At 47.3% G+C, this 15,106-nt stretch overlaps 1 long non-coding RNA gene across 1 annotated transcript; it reads right to left on the minus strand.

Moving 5' to 3' along the window:
- Positions 1–1,462: 1,462 nt before the first annotated feature.
- On the minus strand, positions 1,463–11,022 carry LOC142820477 (uncharacterized). Its single transcript, XR_012897712.2, has 4 exons — positions 10,941–11,022; positions 7,666–7,747; positions 4,245–4,306; positions 1,463–3,660 (listed from the first exon to the last, which is right to left on the minus strand). It is a non-coding gene; the product is annotated as an uncharacterized LOC142820477 (long non-coding RNA).
- Between the last annotated feature and the right edge of the window lie 4,084 nt (positions 11,023–15,106).

The following is a 15,106-nucleotide window of genomic DNA, read 5'->3' on the forward strand; positions in this document are numbered from 1 at the left end:
ATGTAATCCAAGTTGAACGGAACATTTTGAATGTTGTTTCAAATTAACATTTCATTTTGAAAATGTCACTTCAAAACAAAACTCCAAATGATCAATTTTTTAAAAAACATCAAAGCCTGTCATTTTGACAGTTCCAAATATTTTCAGGGTTTTTTTTTTTACTAAAACGATGTGCATAATTTTACCTCGATTTGTGAACAGCTTTCATGCCTTAAAAATGCATTTTTGGACAATTTATTATTGGCCAAAACATTTCACTCAGCTTTAGTCAGTCTCCCTTTAACCCAGTTTGCGATATCCCACCCCCCCCAGTGAGAAACCCAGGGTGTGAGTAGCCAGTGGTGCTTATCCTAACTGAAATAGAATCCCAAACTTGTTGCCCACCATGAGTCTGAACAATGAGGGATTGCTCGGCAGGTAAAGGCACTCATCATACCTACAACCCATTATGATAGGGTTGTTGTTAAGCATACACTAGTACTGAGTGAATTGCTTCCACTTTGGCCGTGTCCAGACTCAGGGTTTTTTTCGGGAAAAGTAGCCTTTTCCTGAAAAAACTTCCCCTGCGTCCAGACTCAAGCCGTGTTCTTTCGAAATTATTTCGAAAGAACGCGGCTTTTCTTTCGATGGCGGTAAACCTCGTTTCACGAGGAAGAATGCCTTCCTTCGAAAGTTCCTCTTTCAAAGGAAGGCGTTCTTCAATGTAAAGAGGCCGTCTTCGAAAGAGAGCATCCAGACTCGCTGGGTGCTCTCTTTCGAAAAAGCGGATTTTTCTTTCGAAAGATCCGCCTGCAGTCTAGACGCGATCTTTCGAAAGATGCTCTTTCGAAAGATGCTTTCGAAAGAGCATCTTTCGAAAGAAGCCTGCAGTCTAGACATAGCCTTTGGGAGGTCAGGGGGAGTCCATATTTAGGCTAACTTGTAATTTTGAATGGCTTTTGTTTGGATCATTACTTAATCAACTATAAACCAAGAATTCAAACCTGTATTTATCTGAGTAATCATACACCTGAAAAAAGTGTGTATGCAGATCTCTTTCCAAATAATATCCCCTCCACCCACTCTTTTTGCATGGTGTTCCTATTTCTAGGGCTTGACCCTTCAAAGACTTAAGCATGGGGTTAACTTCATGCCCTTTGAGTGTGTGACAGGTTTGATCACAGAGATCCCCTTGGGACTATCACCTGGTGTGCTAATCATATCACTGAACTCATCAACCTGTCCTCTGGAGTGCCCTATCACCCTGTCCTGCTGGGCCAGATGCTCTAGTCTACCCCATGCAAGGCATAGAGTTGGCACAACCACTCCCAAGCAGAGCAAAAAAGTTTTACACAGAGAAAGCTCATATATTTGCTCTCTTTATCAATGGAAGAGAGAGATGCACAGCTGTATCTCCCCCTTAGATAACAATTATTGGCACTGGGTTTGATAATAAACAAAAGTATTTTTATTAAGTATAAAAAGTAGGATTTAAGTGATTGCAAGTGAAAACAGACAGATCAAAGCAAGTTACTAAACCAAAATAAACAAACATGCCAGCTAATCCTAATACACTAAGAGAGATTGTTACAGATCATAATTCTCATCCTAGTTCTTACTTCAGTTAAAATCATTGAGGACAGAGTTGATCTTTTTTCACTAGTCTGAGTCTACAGCTTCTCAGACATCTTTAGAGTTCTTTGTTTTCTGGTTTCTTCATGTGTATCCTCTTAGGGTGGGGAAGCAATTTCAAAAGCCATCTGAAGACCAAAGACTTATTAGTTTCCATTTCTTAAATGGCATTTCCTCAGGGCATGAATCCTTTGTTTTATCTCCCCATCCCCAGGGAAAAATACCAGATTAAAGATGGATTCCAGCACCAGGTGGCATAGTCACGTCTTTGTAGGAACAATCATAGTTTGGGCTTATAGGAAAAACAAAACCATTTACAGATCATTGGCTTGATCACTGGGCCATTAAGTTCCTTAAGTACCACTAATAGCTTTCACAAGAAGACCTATATTAACAAAGCAGGTTTCCATTTAAAATTTCACATACAAGAATGACACATGCACAGAAATAGAATATACATATTCAGCAGACTGTAACTTTAAAAATGATGTCATATTTGCATTTTGCCTAAAATGCCCTCGAGTTATGCATATTCATAAGTCAATTTTCATAAAGCATGGGGGGAGGGCCCGTGACAGAGAGGACCCCTGCCTTAAAATAAAGCTAAGCATGATCATTAGGTTTTTTGTGGGATTGGGATTCTAGATTGTAAACTCTTTATGTGCAGTTATTTTAGAAGCAGTTGCTGTATATGTGTCACTTGAACTCCATGCAATCTTGAGGCATCTATAACCTCCTGAAAGCAAATGTTCCTGGTAGCAGCTTAAGGCATTAACTCTTGTTTCTGTCCAAGCAATGCAAGATTGTTGTTATGTATATTCCAGTTAAAGCACTGTAATAGGGTGGCCTGTCCCTTTAATAACCAGAGGTCTTGAGCTGGTCAGTCCTCTTTAGTTAGGCCTGCTCCTCTATGGCTATGCAGGGTTGGATTCAGAGGAGGAAGGAAGCCCAGCTTCATTTGCAACTTTGAATGACTAAATTAACCACCCTAGTTCGAACTAGGGTGGTAGTGTAGACATATCCTAAGTGAGTCTTTATTAGGCTCTGCTCAAAATTTTTACCATGTGCCCACTGAGCATGAGTACACCACACCAGAAGGTGTGTGGGTTACATAAGCTCAGAAGTTATTATTTTTCAATTGCTTATAAACTTCTTTATTTGTATTGTTTTAATTCTCCTTAGGCCCAGGACCCTGGCCATGCCTAACTTTCGAATTTCAAGACCTCAACCATTCCTCTCCCCCCTGCAGTTCTGGTCCAGAAAGTCTGGGGCTTTTTCCAATGGAAAAGGGATTCCCATCACTCCAGAACAACTGATAAATCCTTTCTTCTCCTTTCTCTGGTTTCTGCCATAACTTTAACCTTGGCAGAAACCAGAAGTGGGGCAGAAAATCAGCTTCAGATAAGAATGTTTCTGAAAGTTATAAAAATCTCACACCATAGTAGGAATAATGGAAAATATTTTGCAAAGATCCCAGATTTTCAGCTGGTATAAATGGACTTAGGGCCTCTGAGGTCTGTGAAGCTATGCTGATGAAGGCCAGGTAAGGATCTGGGCCCTTACTCATTACCAAAGTTGCCTGGTCACATTCTGTATATTTCCCATGACAACACAATGGCTGCTCATGATTCAATCTTGTGCCAACATGATGAAAGAAAGCCAAACCAGACAAAATATTCCCTTGAGAGTGGAATGGACTGAGTTTGGGGAGGTGACCAGGGGAGAGATGCAATAGCATTTAGGGCTGAGGAGGAAACTAGGAGCTCTGTGTGTGACTATTCAGTTCTGAGAGTGGAGAAAGACTTTCCAATTATGATTTCACCAGGACTTCGTGCCAATCTCAGCATACAATGTTATCGCTATGAGCCAGCACATGCACAGGCCTGCTGTTTGCACAATCTGGCCACGAGGGACCCTAAACAGCCCTTGTAATGATCAGCTTTGATGCCTTCTGCCAGAATCTTGCCAAATTCTCGCTTGTGCTGTACAGTTCCTGATGGTAACTCTTTTTGCTCCTTAACCTGTATTCTTTAGGCATGTATCTGGTTCCTGGTATTAAAAATGAATTGTTTTGTTAAGATCTGAAAGATGGACATCCACTCCACCCCCATTTATCCCTCACAAACTGCATTTCATGCTGCTTGGCTGTCTTTTTATCTGGGCTTTATCACTGTGTATAATAGCTGAGGTAATGACTCAGTTCAACTACACACAGACCCCATTCTTTGCATATGTCGACTCTTTTTTTTTAAGCCGATTTCTGCTGGCCAATGGAACTGCAGATATTCTCATTATTCCCATACAGCTATGCAATCCTTTTCTGAGATCTAGTATGCACTTGGATTCAGTGCAATCTTGACACAGTGAATTCCACAGATTAATTATGTGTGTGTAAAAATGCATTGTGTTTTGTCACTTTTAAATTTGTTGCCTTTCAGTTACAACGAGGGTGGACTTTGGAAAAGCACTCAGTATTGGCCTAGCTCTGCACCCACTGAAGTCAAGAGGACTTTTTGCTTTCAGGTTAGGCAAATACAAAGTGCTTTCGAAAATCCCAGCCTGACTCTCCCCTGGTTCTTCTATCATGAGAAATATGTTTTGATTTGCAATCTCACAGGTGAGATTTTTCTTACCCCTCTTGACATCTTGCTTTCACCCAGAGTCCTCTTGGATGATTGAGGCAATTAATCCATTCCTGGAAGGAGGGTGAGAAACCAAAACACTTCACTTTCATTCCCACTCATGCCTTCCTTTTCCAGTAATACAGTATGCAACATCACTGATCTGTGCTCCCATTGTCTAGGCTTAGGCAAACATGGAAATACATTCAAGATGACTAACAACACTCAGTTGTTTGTCAGAAGTGAAGTGGCTCCATAAGGCATTTGTGGCCCACCAACAAATTTAAGTGGAGGAGAGGGAGGGTTGTCTAAATTTGTCACTTCCAGAAATCAGCCCACATGTCAATTTCCAGCTAAGGTGTAGACATCTATAGATTGCATGTGGTATCTGTATGTGTGACAGTCAGCTGGAAACTGACATGTGACAACTTCCAGATATAATAAGCAACCTCAAATACAGTTTGCATAAATCATTTCAGTTTTTGTGTTTTCAACCTGGTAACAATGTGAGCAAATTCACCCTTCATATGTCTTCACAGGGCCACATACATTTTTCCCATCTGTAGGCCACATTGGCAGCTCACCAGGAGCTGCAATCTGCAGCTTAATTTGCAGAAAATAAAGAAAACTGCAGCCACCTTCATCTTGAATGTAGAGAGTCCATGTTCCAATGTCCAATATTCTTTGGACTGAGAAAAACCTGGGGCCTCCCGACAGCGTCTTGGCGGGGCACACTTCTTTATTACCGTTCAGAGAACACATAATGTTGTAGCTCTCTGTGGGCTGCCTTTGGTCCTGTCTATGTTACCGCTTTGGTTGCTGCTCCTTCTTTTTCTTGCTGCTCTGATTTCTCCTGTCAGTAACAGCAGTTCTCCAGCAGTGCTCCAAGCAGTTCTCTGATTTCGCTTCTCAGTAACACCAGTTCCACATTTTTCACTCCTCCCCTTCTGCAATCTTATAGACTCATAGGGTACGTCTACACTACAGCGCTAGTTCGAACTAACTTAGTTCGAATTAGTTAATTCGAACTAAGCTAGTTCGAACTAACGCATCTAGAACTAAAAACTAGTTCGAACTAGCGTTTTGCTAGTTCGAACTAGTAAGTCCACATTGAGTGGACTCTGAACAGGGCTTAAGGATGGCCGGAAGCAGTGCTGGCAGGGCATAAAAGGAGGACTTAGAGCATGGAGATACTGTCTCAGGCTAGCCGAGGGCTGCGCTTAAAGGGTCCCGACCCCCACCCCGGACACACAGTTCTAAGGGGTGCCCCGCTTGCAAAGAAGTTCTGGCTTGGAGTGCCCTGAGTGCCCACACTGGGCACATCACACCACTCGGCCATCAGCCCGGCTGCACTTGCCGCAGGCTGCCATCTGGGGAGAGGGAGTAATTGGGGGGCTGCAGGAGAGCTTCCACCCCCAGAAGCCCGCAGAGCCAGCCCAGTCCTCCCCATCGGGGGCTCGTGCCCCATTCCTCCCTCACCTCCTTCCACTTGCCCTTCCCTAGCCCCCCTTCTTCTTGATGTACAAAATAAAGATAACGTTTCTTCCAACATTGACTCTGTCTTTATTGAAAAAAACTGGGGGAGACTGGGAAAAGGAGGTGGGAGAGGGGAAGAGAAAGGCTGGGAGAGGGGAGGGCAACTAACATGATCAGGGGTTGGGAACAGGTCCCAGATGAAGAGAGGCTACAGAGACTGGGACTGTTCAGCTTAGAAAAGAGGAGACGGAGGGGGGACAGGATAGAGGTCTCTAAAAGCAGGGGTTGGGTGGAGAGGGTGCATTCAGAAAAGTTCTTCCTGAGTTCCCATAAAGAAGGACTAGAGGACACCAAAGGAAAGGAATGGGTAGCAGGCTTGAAACTAGTAAGAGAAAGTTGTTCTTGACAAAGCAAATAGTTAACCTGTGGAACTCCTTGCTGCAGGAGGCTGTGAAGGCTAGAACTAGAACAGAGTTTAAAGGGACGTGAGATCAAGTCATGGAGGTTGGGTCCATGGAGTCCTATTAGCCAGAGGGTAGGAGTGGTGTCCCTGCCCAAAGTTTGTGGAAGGCTGGAGAGGGATGGCACGAGACAAATGGCTTGGTCATTGTCTTCGGTCCATCCCCTCCAGGGTCCCTAGGGTTGGCCGCTGTTGGCAGACAGGCTACTGGGCTAGATGGACCTTTGGTCTGACCCAGGACGGCCATTGTAAGCTCAGGGCTCAGGGTCGGGGGTCTCAGTGGACCCCCTTGATTTTCATGCACACCTGGTCCTGGGTGGCCAGGCTGGCAGCTCTCCTGCCCTAGACGGCCACTTTCCTGTGCCTAGTGCGGAGATCGTGGACAAGGTCCACGATGTCCGCACTAGCCCAGGAAGGTGCCCGCCTCTTGCGGTCCAGGGCAAGCTCCCGGGAGCCGCCAGCCTGGTCCCGGCAAGAGGGGGTGGGCTGGGGGGCATCGGGTGGGTGGCTCTGTGCCGTGCCAGGTGCAGGGTCTGCTAGCTGGGTGCTGGCAGGCTTGCACCTGGCACGGGCACCGTAGCCAGCCCGTGCCCCTTTAAGGGGTCCGGGGCCGGGAGGGGGGCATAGAGTTTCCCTGGTGTTGGCCAGAGTGGCCACCAGGGAAACCTGGGGAGGGCTAGCCTCCCACTAGTTCGAACTAAAGGGCTACACAGCCCTTAGTTCGAACTAGCTAGTTCGAACTAGGCGTTAGTCCTCGTAAAATGAGGTTTACCTAGTTCGAACTAAGCGCTCCGCTAGTTCGATTCAAATTCGAACTAGCGGAGCGCTAGTGTAGCGCATAGGAAAGTTAGTTCGAACTAACGTCCGTTAGTTCGAACTAACTTTCTAGTGTAGACATACCCATAGACTTTAAGGTCAGAAGGGACCATTATGATCATCTAGTCTGACCCCCTGCACAGTGCAGGCCACAGAATCTCACCCACTCCCTCCTAGAATAATCCTCTCACCTATATCTCAGATATTGAAGCCTTCAAATAGTTTGAAGACCCCAAGATGCAGAGAATCCTCCAGCTGTGATCTGTGCCCCATTCTACAGAGGAAGGCAAAAAACCTCCAGGGCCTCTGCCAATCTACCCTGGAGGAAAATTCCTTCCTGACCCCAAATATGGCGATCAGCTAAACCCTGTGAATGTGGGCAAGACTCACCAGCCAGACACCCAGAAAGTTCTCTATAGTAACTCCTATCATCCCTCCATTGACCTATTTACCACTGATAATGAATGGTCAATTAGTTACCAAGATCATGTTCTCTCATCAAACCATCCCCTTCATAAACCCATTTAGTTTAATCTTGAAGCCAGATAGATCTTTTGCCCCCACTACTTCCCTTGTCCGTCATTCTTTCAAATCATCTACTGGTCTCTTATATCTCATTTGCTGGTACTGAATTTTTGTGGCAAATACCTGTTTGATTTTTTTTTTACTCATGTTACTTACGTTATTGCGTTCATGTCCAGTTGCTGAACTTTGCAAAGTTGTGATTGCTTGCTAGGCAGGCTTGTGGTTTCGCAGCATAGTTCTTGAGAAGCAATGGGAGAAGTTTGCTAATAGGGTTTTTTTTAGGGATTAGTTTGTGATCATGAATGATGTGGATTCAGCCATAATGGAGAATAAAGCCTTTTGTTTATCCATAGAACAGATACATGCCACTCAGGCACAGAATGGGGAATGCAGAGGAAATAGGCAAGCACTCAGATTCCAGGATGGGAAGTTGGATAGGGAGGATTTGGGGGCCACTTCTCTCGTGGTAAGGGGATGTGAGAAAGAGGGAAGTCACTGCTTGATCTCCAGTGTCTCTTCCCTTCATCCTACTCCTGGGGTGTGTCTAGACTACATGCCTCCTTCGACGGAGGCATGTAGATTAGCCAGATCGGAAGAGGGAAATGAAGCCGCGATTAAAATAATCGCGGCTTCATTTAAATTTAAATGGCTGCCCCGATCTGCCGATCAGCTGTTTGTCGGCAGATCGGGGGAGTCTGGACGCGATGCCCCGACAAAGAAGCCTTTCTTCATCGACACAGGTAAACCTGGTTTCACGAGGCTTACCTGTGTCGATGAAGAAAGGCTTCTTTGTCGGGGCATCGCGTCCAGACTCCCCCGATCTGCCGACAAACAGCTGATCGGCAGATCGGGGCAGCCATTTAAATTTAAATGAAGCCGCGATTATTTTAATCGCGGCTTCATTTCCCTCTTCCGATCTGGCTAATCTACATGCCTCCGTCGAAGGAGGCATGTAGTCTAGACACACCCCTGGAGAGAGGGGAATCAGGAGTGGTCGGTGCTGTGAGAAAGGGAACGAGTTATTTTTACAGTAAATGGGCTGCAGGGTATTGGTCTTTGGAGATTACCTATCGGTGAGACTTTCCACATACTGACACTTGTGCCTGCTCTTGCTGATGAGAAGGTATATGCTGATGGCATGGACAAACAATTCAGCATATTTCACAGGATAGTTGGGTGACTCTTACCCAGAGTCTGATACCAATGGAGCAAATAGGTTTGCTTATTTCATAAAAATATGCAGGATTTTGTTGTTACTGGATGCTCAGAGAGCCACCTAGCATTCCTAAGGAGGCAGTCTAGGCACTTATTTGCTGTTTTCTTTAGGACTGTGGACTCATGACTTCAGGGAAGGTGAAACAGCATGGTAGCTATTCCATGCTGATTACATGGCTTCTGAACTGTATGAATATTCTGTCTTGAATCTCCTTTGCTCTGTGTATGTTCTGACAATGCTTTACTCAATTCCCATTGACTTAAAAGGGGCAGCATATAGCTGAGCCCTTCAAACAAAGCCGTGGCATCAAGTGTGTAGCTCTAAAATGTCTAATGACTTTCACAGAAGTGAGGAAATGCACTGGCAGTTAGGGCCTTCATCCAAACTTATGGTAGATAAGTTGTGGTCTCACATTTGGTAGCAAAGAAGCTAGTCGACAGGAGCAGAAAACAGAGGAGTTTTGCAAGGGAGTTCTTCTGGTGAAGAAGAAGTGATGTGATTTGTGAGGCGAGTTTGTCTGGTAATTGGTCGTGTGCTTGAAGATTCCAGAGTGACATGTTCCAGGGGCTGTGTGCTAGGCTAGGCTGATATCTTACTAGCAAAGTTCCAGCCTTCTATCTCTTTATCCATAACTCCTTCAGGATCACTTGACAAGGGGTTGGGGCTAACCCATGGAGAATAAGAGTTTAACAAGCCAGCTCCTGTGTGACCAGAAGAGCTGGGGAACAGTTATGTGAGGGTGTGTGGGAAACATTCCTTTCAGATCCAAGTCTCAAGCAGAGAGATCCCTGCTACCAATTAGGAGCTGTGAGACAGAGTGAGCTACCAAGGTCAGGACATTTTGGCAGCAATAAGTGTTCAGTGGCAGAGGGAGGAGGCCTAGGGGCTATAACTTAACTACTAGAAAGGTGCTAGAAAAGCCCCCCATGAAAATGAATGAGGTGGGAGGAGAGAGAGAAGAAAATATCTAAACCAATCCCAATACACCTAACAAACATGCTCTAAATTTGGGTCAATAAGCAACCCATTAAAAAAACATGCAAGGTAAAAAAGGCAGGCAGACATCTGCAGCAAAGTGGGGACTATCCAGTTTATTGCACTGAATGCAGCATGTCTGGTTACTTGCCTTGTGGGCATGTGTATGCATGAAATCTAAGCAACTCATGGCCCTTAGAGACATAGTACAGGCACTTGAGGCCCCATAGTTGAACAGAAGGAACTAAGAGAGACAGAGAACAACATAAATGAGGCTTTCTGGTACCCAGTAGCATGGGCCCACCCTTAGTTTGACAGTTCCTGTGCTGTGGATGAGGATGAAAATTAGGGATATCAGTGGTTAGGCGGCTAGAGCTCCTTTCCCCCACGGCTGCCCGCAGAACGACCCAGTGGGCCCAGTTAGAGCAACTCCTGCCAACAGTGGGCCCAGCCTGGCCAGAGCAGCTCACAGCATAGAGGGCACGGATGGGCTGGAGCAGCGGAGAATATTTTTTTCCCATCGCTGACTTCTGTTTGCATGGATTGGTTGTGTGTGTGTGTGTGTGTGTGTGTGTGTGTGTGTGTGTGAGAGAGAGAGAGAGAGAGAGAGAGAGAGAGACGTAAGAGCGGGGAATGGGGGGACTTATAACACAGCAGTTCCTACAAGTGTCAATGATGTTAGTGTGGAACCCATGTATACCGGGACAGTGTATAGCAGGGACGCCCTGTAGTGGGAACAAGTCAACCATTATTGACACCTGTACCATTGAAGGATATTTGCCTTCATACAGGAACACATGATGGTGTCCTGTATGAAGGGACACACACACACAAAATCCCTGGTTGCATGATGTACCCACAACTGAGATAAGCTGCACTTGCATCAGGGATGTGAAAGGTTAACCGGTTAACTGTTAACCTGTAAGCATTGCCTTAAACGGGTAATGCTGACTGTCACGGGGCATCCCCCCTTTTTGGGGAGCGAATCGCCCCTCCTCAGATTATAGCTCGCGCCGGAGGGGCGAGGGGTCCGGGCCCACCCTCTCTCTGGACCCCGACCCAGGGCCCTAACGCCAGGAGAGAACCTCCTGACGGTAACAGGCGGGGGTGTACCCCAAAACACGCCTGTTCCCGGGTTCCACGGCCCGCCCTGGGTCACGTCCGCCCCGCCGCGCCGTTATCAGCCCAGCTCTCGGCCTCTCCCGGCCCCCTCCTCCCCTCTCCTTGCACCTGCACCAACCTCCTTCTCGTTCACCCAGGGCCCTTTTTATCTGCGCGTCCTTCGGCGCCGCCGGACGCTCGCACTTCCGGGTGCCCCTCCCCCCTCCTCTCGGGCGCGCTGCTGACGTCAGCGCCCCTCCCCGGCGCGTCTTGCTGACGTGCCTGCGCTTTAGCTCCGGGGCCTGGCGCGGCTGCGGCCGTGGCGCTAATTCCCTCATTAGCAGCCGCGGCACGCAGCGTTAACAAGTGGCGGGGTTGCGTCACCCCGTCACACTGACCAATTCTGGCTAACTGCTATGGCCTGGAGTAGCTCCCTGTCCGCCCTAGGCGGACGGCTGCTCCAGCTCTGTGAGACTCTGTGATGGCGCATTGGGGGTTTCCCGTCTCCTGCACCCCTATAATGGCACGAACAGACTCCAGCAGCCAGTAGAATAGAGGTGTTTATTGCTTCTCCAGGATACAGCACAGCACAGATGTAATCCGGTTACAGGGTAGGCCTAGGATGCCTCAGCCTCCCATGAGATGGGGGAGACTGGGCCCCTAAATCCCAGCCCCTTTCCCTAGGCTGTCTCCTCCATGCTCCCAGACAGAAACTAACCAACTCACTTCCTGCCCTTCCCCCAGGTAGGGCTCCACTCCCACTCTCCCATTGTTCTGCTCCCTGGGAGATACTGGTCGGACAGGTTCGGAAGCCCCCTTGCATAATGATTCATCCCCTGCCCTGCTGGGCTGTGCTGCAGCCAGCAGCCAGTGGGGGTCACTCACAACCTACTGCCCAGCATAGCAACCAGCAAGGTACCCCCCACTACGTCACAGACCCACCACAGGTTACACAATGTGCCCTGCCTGGCTCCCCCATTGCAGGTTACATGCTGGCACCTGTTGCAGAGCCCACAGCAAAGCCTCCCCAGGAGCAAAGCCTCCTTCCCAGGCGTGCGCCCAGCAGCCCCTGCTGGCTCTGCTCCCAGAGAAGTGGCTTCTCTGTGGCAGTGAAGCCTCCGTGGGAGCAAGTCTTCAGTGCGGGCTCTGCAGTAGAAAGCTTCAATAAGCTTCAATAAGCTTTCTACTGCAGAGCTTGCAGCATGTAACCACTAGGATTTTTAGCAGTTATGCAGTTACCTTTTTAAACCAGTGTTTACATCCCTCGCTTGAATACCCATACATAGCACTCTGGACCTTCTGCTTCTTCAGCTAAAGAAGATTCTCCATTGGCTGGCACTAGGATGAGGGTTAGCTCCTCCTTTTCAGGACTCCCGCCACTGGAGAGTGACACAAGTTCACAAGTACTTGCACTTGCTCTGATGAATTGTGCACAGTTAGGGAGGACTTAGTATTTGTGAAAATAATATAAACCGAACCCCACTGAGCTCCCACTGCTCCAGAAACTGGGCCTATGTCACCTTGATAGGTAGGGCAAGTGTACAGGCAGAATATGTGAGTGGGCGAAGCCACATGGGTTCTAAGGCTCCCACTATATCAGGCGAGGGCAAAAAGTGTTGCACACCTAGACATTTTCTCCTCACAGCCAGGACATTCACATAGGAGGAGGGTAATTCAATGGCCAGAGAATGCCTGTTGTCCCCCTGTGGATGGACAAATTGTCTGTGAATAGGCTATCTCCCATATCAGGAAAAGAGAACCACTGGCTCAACGACGTCCAAGTTCAATAACCTTTTCTTTTTAATAAATTGCTGAAGCATGAGAGGCTTCCGTTCCTTGCTGGCATCTTTGTGCTATACCCAGGGAAACAATCATATCAGCCTCAGGAAGGCAAGTGGCTGGAAGGGTAGGGAAACAGGAACAGTCCCCACGGATGTCCTCCCTGGAGGGAGCCAGCCAGCTGCTGGGAACACACTCTGCTGTGAGAAGTGGGAAGTCAGGTTCAGCCAGAGTCTCACAGGGCAAGGCAAGATCTGCTTCTTTCTCCAGACCATAAAAACAAAACAAAAACCAAACAAATCCCAGGAGGAGCCCCAAACTCTGCTTCCTATTACCACTATTGTTGCCCCAGTCAGGCTTTTAGTACCATTTCCCCCTAAGAGCCGCAATGGCTGGAATATGTAGGTCTGCATGCAGTCCACCTCCCCCCGCCACAATTTTTAACATTGCAGCATGGACACCAGTCAATGAGCAGAAGACATGGTGGAGAGAGGAGTGAAGACGCCCCGGATATTCTCATTGCCAGATATTCTCATTAGAATATCCGGGGTGTCTTCACTCCCCACTCAGCAATCAGCCAATTGCAGGGTGTGAGAACAGGGGATAGACTACGAGAGAAGGGGGGAAAAGAAGCGTGTGTGTGTGTTTTTGGGGGGAAAGAGCCACAGTGACTGGAATGCTTAGAGGCTGGAGAATCACTGGGCACTGTGGGATGATGAGCTCTGATGGAGTTTTACAGGTCCCATGCTAAGGCTAAGGGAGTGCTGGAACAATATTGTGCCACAAAGACCCTGCCTCTCAGCAGCAGCTGACATGTTCCCTCTGGGGGGACCTACTTTAAAAGCAATGAGTAGTCCTGTAGCAGCTTAGAGACTAACAATATAATCATGAGCTTTCGAGGGTAAAACCCACCTCCTCAGATGAGTTGGAGTGATGAAGTGGGTCTTACCCACGAAAGCTCATGACACTATATATACTTTTGTTAGTCTCTAAGGGTATGTCTACACTACCCTCCTAGTTCGAACTAGCGGGGTAATGTAGGCATACCTCACTTGCAAATGAAGCCCGGGATTTGAATTTCCCGGGCTTCATTTGCATAAACTGGGCGCTGCCATTTTTAAATCCCTGCTCGTTCGAACCCCGTGCCGCGCGGCTACACGCGGCACGAACTAGGTAGTTTGGACTAGGCTTCCTAGTCTGAACTACCGTTACTCCTCGTGGAATGTATGTATTTGCAGTGCATCCTGGGGCTATGTATCCTTACCCCATGAAAAAGGTGCAGCTGAGGTTGCAGAGCCATGTTGAAGAGATCTGCATGGCACACTCTAAAAATCCCATGGGAGACACGTTGGTCAGGAGACAACATTCTGCCAAGTGACACTTTGTTTTTATTGAGGAGGTGTTCACCAGGAGGTAGGAGAGTACTGCACCTCCTGCCCAGAATGCTAGTGGGCAAGTGAAGGGAACATATCCCAGGCCCAGTTGATTCTCTGCCTGTGGTAGGGGACCTCATTTGAGAGGACTGACATGGGCATGGTGAACCTCTTAAAAGAGAGTGCAGCAGGGTTCCAGCACATACTGGTCATGTTAGACTATGCCACATGGCTCTGGTGAGGCAATTCTGCTCTGCTCAACAGAGGTGATGGTCCTTGCCCGAGAGTTTTGTAAAGAGTTTATCTGGGTGGGGAGTCCATGGGAAACAATCCCAGATCAGGATACCAACTTTATGTCCAAGGTTATATGAGAACTGTGTAGACTGTTGAAGATAAAAGTCCTAAGAATATCAGTGTGTCTTTCTGTCTGATGGACTGGAATAGAGATTGAACATACTTGAAAAGGATGCTGCAGTAGTTAGTAGCCTTGGAACTTTGCCAGTGGATCCAGTTACTTCTGTCACACTTCATCACTGACCATGAAATCCCTCAGGCATTGACAGAGCTCTCCCCATTTGAATTAGGACCTGGGACACAGCTAAGGGAAATACTAGACTTCTCTCAGGATACATGGAAGGAATGTCATTACAGGACCAAAGACTGGGTACAATATATGCTGCAGCTGAGAGAGAAGTTATAGATATTAGGTGAGTTTGTGAGAGAATTTAGTCAAGGTGCAACAGGGGCAAACACAAGCATATAATAAGGGAAGTGTATAACCAGGAGCTCCAACTAGGGGGCCACGTGTTACTCCTGCTTCGCACCTCAGAATCCAAATGGTTGGTCAGATGGGAAGGTCCCTTTGAAATAAACAGACTAATTAGAGGAGTAAACTATAAGGCAAGAGAATAGATACTAAGGTGTATTATGTCAACCCAGTAGAGGTGTAGAAAGATTGGGAAGAGCTCCTGGTAAGGTCATTTGCTCCAGAACTGTAGCTCAGCAATATAGTCCTGGGTTCCAACTAAGTCCCAAGGGAAGAAGATCTGAAGGTGCATCAAAAGCATCAGATCCAAAAATTCACCTAGTCTTTTCCACAGTTCCAAGAGAGACTCGCCCAGTGTTCCATCACATAGAGATCAAACCAGGAGAA

The sequence above is a fragment of the Pelodiscus sinensis genome, chromosome 1 (assembly GCF_052426305.1).
Source record: "Pelodiscus sinensis isolate ZL-2025 chromosome 1, ASM5242630v1, whole genome shotgun sequence".
Lineage (NCBI taxonomy): Eukaryota > Metazoa > Chordata > Testudines > Trionychidae > Pelodiscus > Pelodiscus sinensis.